This window comes from Calliopsis andreniformis, chromosome 7, assembly GCF_051401765.1.
Source record: "Calliopsis andreniformis isolate RMS-2024a chromosome 7, iyCalAndr_principal, whole genome shotgun sequence".
NCBI lineage: Eukaryota > Metazoa > Arthropoda > Insecta > Hymenoptera > Andrenidae > Calliopsis > Calliopsis andreniformis.
The window spans coordinates 4,818,700-4,824,945 of NC_135068.1; positions in this window are offsets into that span (position 1 = coordinate 4,818,700).

Consider the following 6,246-nt stretch of genomic DNA (forward strand, 5'->3'; position numbering starts at 1 on the left):
CGTGAATTGAACCTTTTTTCTTCTGTAGTCAATGTCCACATATCAAACGAAATCAAAACCTTCAGTTTCTTATTTGCCACTGGTAAATTTTGAGGTAGATGTTGATATCAAAGTTATGCGTGTTAGTACATCTCAAATACCAGGAAAATTTGTTCAAGAATAGATTGATCAAAGAGAATCAAATTAAACTATGAAAGTATCAATAGTATCAAATCAGGTCAGTCCCAACACTAGCCATTGCTGAGAAATAACTACGAATAAAAGGAGGACTTGGATGTTTTAAAAATGTTAACATACTTTCAGCGTATTTAAGCACATATTTGAGATGCAAAATGTGTAAAATATAAATGTTTCTTTGCAATTACAAAATAATTTTAAAAGAAAAAGTTTAATAGTACCTATGTACAATAATATTATTTTCAGCACTTGAATTTTTGCCTTTGTCTATTTAATATTATTTTGTATATTATGTACGTGTAGTAGAACTACTTAGCTAATTTTTCATTTAATATTTAATACAATTTTTTTATGCATTTCTGTGAATGTTGAAAGATTCAATTATTATTTAAAATAGTAACTTAATATAATATGTCTTGACTGTTGTATATTTTTTCGATTCATTAATAAAATGAAGCTTCTATCTATCATCTATTGATAAACAGTGATAATATGTAGTAGTCTTGAAAATGTATAAATGACATTAAAAATATTAAAGCAATCGAAATACAGGTTCAGCAATCTATGAATATTAATAGAGGATACAAATTTTTTTTTAATATTTAACATATGCCTTCTCTGTGACTTTTTGAATGTCTGCCAATTACCAGCATTTCTAGTGTATTTTCAGATACCAAACAAAGTAACAGTCATTCACATTAAGTTCCATTCTTTCAAATTCTTATTAAAATGAAAAACTGTTCATATTATTTACAAATTTCTTACATCACATATATTTATTTTAAATTTATGTTAAATAAAACGAAAAGAAAGAATAAAATGAATATCTGTACTTTAAACTATTGAACAAATATTTCTAAAAAAATTTTTTACAAAAAATTGTTATTAAAATTTATTAAAAAATTTATTTAAAATGTTTGTTAATGAAAGATGTCACTTTGACTGTTGTGATAGTATTGAATTGTACTGCTCTAGTAGAAATTTAGTAACACGTTAATCATTCATAGTTTTATTTACTAGTAGATATAAATATAGCATTCTTTGTTATTTTTCGCATTCTGATATTAACTTGAAACTTGTAGAATGTGAATAAACATAGCAGTGACACGAAATCAAGATTAAGAAAATATACTAACGCAAAGCAAACAGAATGTAGTCTATACAGATTTCAAACCCTCGTCTCCCGCGTCAAAAATCAACACTTTAGCACCGCAGCTACTACGCGAATCAAAATTCATTTCAAATCCATTACATTCAAGTGTACATGGAAAACAATTTCGTACAACAAATATTCTAAGCGAAAATATGTAATATCCTAAAGTTCGTATTCAACTTTTAAAATTTAATCTAGTTTTAATTCAAAAATACGCGGGCATTTTTCCTAGATCCTCTCGATACACTTCGCGACTCTAGAGCAGGGACACTCACTCCCGCTAAATTCAAACTAGACACGTTTGAAATAACATCATTTGAAACATTCTTCCAAGCAACGCATAATTTTACTTGAATTAAGCAAATGATCGAATTTTCTATAATGCAATTAAATTCGTCACGCGAATTGGAACCATTCCAATTACTTCCGTTTCAGGTTTTGAAAGCAACAATTAATAACACAGATATACCACTATTTGAAATAACTGCTTCAGTTAAAATAAATTGATATTTTCCATACTTACAGTTCCTAATTATGAAAATAGTCTAATTGCAAGTAAAAAAATCTAAAAAAAGAAATATACCACTCACTTCGTGACATCAATTGACGCCGCCCCAAAAAAGCGAGGAATTCAATTTTTCAGATTCGCGACTCACTGTCAAACCATTTTCGTAAATACCGACACTCCTAAAAATGACAGACCAAAATACTGTTTCCACTAAAGGCTTTTCGTCTCCATGTCAAACAAAAATTGCCGAACTCTGCTCAGAACAGAATCTTTCTGTCACCACAGATTCAGCTCGCGGATCCGCGTGGATGGCCTGGTCCACGTGCTTTCCGGGTAGCATGGCACTTGCCGCGAATTTGAACTCACCTCTGGCAAGCTTCGATCGACGTCCCCAGAGGATTGCATTCGCGGATCACCGAGTCTCTCTTCCGAGTGTCACTTCTCAACCACGCGGACGTACTTCGGCGGAGAACTTGGCGACCGTGGAGAAAAACGCGGCAAGGGAAGAAGAAAAAGCAAAGCGCGAGTCGTGGTGCCGAGGACAACGACGACAATGAGAGATGAGAAGTCGGGAGAGCGACCAAACCGAGCCGCCAACGCGCACCGACTGAACGCGAACGCGAATGGATCGCTGGTATCGACCATGGGACTGAACTCCCCTAACACAGTCGCCCCCACCATGCGGCCGCCTGTAGACAGAATTGGGCGGTCGGTAATCCTGCAGTTTAGTGACTTTTCCCAATTTTGCCTCTTTTACTTCACCTTTTACTTGAAAACTTTCATTTTATCGCTAACCGAGCCATTCACAGGGCAAAATGATTGACTCCAATTTTTGAATTTTTTAAAACTTTCCCAGATAGCAGACGACGTCTTGAAGACGTCTATTTTATGTTCATTTTATGCCTGAACGTCTTACAGACATAATTTAGACGTCTTAAAGACGTCCATGAGTGTACATCTTAAAGACTTGCAAAGTTTACGTCTATAAAACGTCTTAAAGACGGACTACATGGACATCCTAAACACTTACGCTTTTGGACGTCTTAAAAACGTCCAATAGCATGTGTCTTAAAGATTTCCGAAATTTCGTCTATAAAACGTCTTAAAAATACACTACATGGACGTCCAAAAGCGTAAGTCTTTAGAAAGACACGCTTTTGGACGTCTTAAAAACGTCTAATTTTTATCTGAACGTCTTATATGCGTAATTTGGACGTCCCTAAAACGTCTTATAAATGTTTCTCAAGACGTCTTAAAGACATACTGATTTGTAACATCGGACGTCTCAGAGACGTCTTTTAGACATTTTTAGGACTTTACTGGGTCTATTTGGGAATAGCACAGAGACATCTTAGAAACGTCTTAAAAGCATCTAGTAAAGTCTTAAAAATGTCCAAAAGACGTCCGAGACGTCCATTGTTACAAATCAGTATGTCTTTAGGACGTCTCAAGAAACATTTAGAAGATGTTTAATGCCTTCTGGATGTTTAAAGGACAACCATTTGATAACCATTTTTATTAACAAATCACTATATCTTTAAGACATCTTAAGGACGTCAATTTCAGACGTTGTTAAAACATCCATCTGCTACATCTTTTAGATATCTTAAAGACGTAAATTTAAGACATCTTTCAGACGTCCACGTAGTATGTCTTTAAGATGTTTTACGATGTCTGTGATTGGCTTTGTTGATTGTCACCCATAGTTAAGATTTAACCCAGATAATACACGATGTCTTGAAGACGTCTATTTTATGTTCATTTTATGCCTGAACGTCTTACGGACATAATTTAGACGTCTTAAAGACATCCATGAGTGTACATCTTAAAGACTTGCAAAGTTTACGTCTATAAAACGTCTTAAAGACATACTACATGGACGTCCTAAATACTTACGCTTTTGGACGTCTTAACAACGTCGAATTTTTGTCTGAACGTCTTATATACGTAATTTGGACGTCTCAGAGACGTCTTTTGGACATTTTTAGGACTTTACTGGATGTTTTTAAGACGTTTTTAAGATGTCTCTGCGCTATTTGGGTTAGTGGTAAAGCAGTTGACTGATGCTTAACTTCTTATGTCTATTCGAAAGAAATATAGATATTTTTAGTTTGTGGAGTTCACCGATTTGAGAAATAAACGCCTCAACTCTAAAATACTATAATAAAAAGTATGTAGTAGGATAATGCAACATATGTGTTCATACACACTTATGATCTTAGCTGCATCCTATTTTTAAGTTAATACTTGCAAGTATTTACTTGATATCGACTAGACAGATTGTAAATGATAGAATGGAGTTTAAAACAAATGATTGTAAAATAAGAAATCAATGAGGAGTGAGTGTTAATATCTCTTATAATTTCGATATTGGATCTCGTTCAAGAGAAGCTTGAATTAGAGAGGTTGAAATAAACAATTTCTGTCATTGTAATTTCGATTGCTAAGGGGGTGTTTTATATTTCATTTCCGTATTCCACGAATCCTACATCCACCCACACTCCATCCAGCGTCAACCGTGCATTCAACATCCCACACAGACTACCCAAAGCTGACCAATTCATTTTATTTGAAAATTACCAGATATAGTATTTTTTAAGCTACCCTGACTTTTTTAGTGCTAAAATAAAACTTCTACAAAAAAATTCACATATAGTTAAAGCTGGAAGAAGTCAGTAAACTGCAAAATACCCGGGTGGTCTTCAAATAAGTTTTTATTTGCAAAGAAATAATTATTATTATTATTGCAAAGAAATAATTCATTGACATTTGGATTTACATGATAAATTTAGTAAATATTTTATTTTATACACAGTAATTCTAACTTTAAAATAAAATATTTCTAATTAAAACGTTCAGGGCAATAAAAACATAATCCATATTTTAACAGAAATCGAGGTACAATATATTATGTACATAATCGCAAACCACGTAACGAAAATTATTAAAAAATAGTAAAAGTTGGCGATACTGTATTTAAAAATCTTTGTTGTTCAATTAAAATATTTAAGTAGGTTATTTTGAGTGAGCAACGACCTAACACACAATTTAACATGACGAATGAGCAAACAACTAACCGTACACAGAAATTCTATAAAAATGCATTAAATAGCGTCATTTCATGTGTTTTTTTTATAGTGATCCCCTTCTTCTAATGACCTTCATTATAATTGTTTTATTATTTATAATCAAGTAAATTAACAGTTTTCCCTATTGAAGCTTTCGTTCTTTACTGAGTCTGTGTACTAATTGTAAGTCAGTATTAATGTGTCATTGGCCCCCCTGATGGAGCTGACTGCAATGGTGGCGAAACGTTGAGAAAACTTTTCCAAAAAGGCAGGACTCATTGCTGGAAGCCTCAAAAGGGAAAACTGTATATTATCTAACTGTGAAAGTCTTAAATCTTAACTATGGGTGACAATCGACAAAGCCAATCACAGACATCTTAAAACATCTTAAAGACATACTACGTGGACGTCTGAAAGATGTCTTAAATTTACGTCTTTAAGATATCTAAAAGATGTAGCAGATGGATGTTTTAACAACGTCTGAAATCGACGTCCTTAAGACGTCTTAAAGATATAGTGATTTGTTAATAAAAATGGTTATCATATGGTTGTCATTTAAACATCCAGAAGGCATTAAACGTCTTCTAAATGTTTCTTGAGACGTCCTAAAGACATACTGATTTGTAACAATGGACGTCTCGGACATTTTTAAGACTTTACTGGATGCTTTTAAGACGTTTTTAAGGTGTCTCTGTGCTATTCCCAAATAGACCCAGTAAAGTCCTAAAAATGTCCAAAAGACGTCTCTGAGACGTCCAATGTTACAAATCAGTATGTCTTTATGACGTCTTAAGAAACATCTATAAGACGTTTTAGGGACATCAAAATTACGTATATAAGACGTTCAGACAAAAATTAGACGTTTTTAAGACGTCTAATTTTTTAAGACGTTTTATGAACGAAATTTCGGAAATCTTTAAGACACATGCTACTGGACGTTTTTAAGACGTCCAAATTACGTCATAAGACGTTCAGACATAAAATGGACATAAAATAAACATTGTGAGTTATCTGGAAAATATATAAAAAAGATACTTATTTAAAAACTTACCCATTAAAAGTTATGTAGTTCTAATATCGATCGAAATACCTCTATTGATAAAAATGACATCTATTTAAGACAATTATTTATCTAAAGCACTGCAGCAACGAGAAACATTAAGTGGCACAGTGTAAAAGGAAGCACCTGCATCCTCCTAGTTTTTCTACAATCAAAAGATTACGTATTATCATTCAACAGAATGAAACTCCTGTTCTATGCGTGATAAATCTATAAAACTCACCTGTGTTTTTTCTTAAAACAGCTCATCTTTGAACAGGTGCATAGTGAATAGTGAATA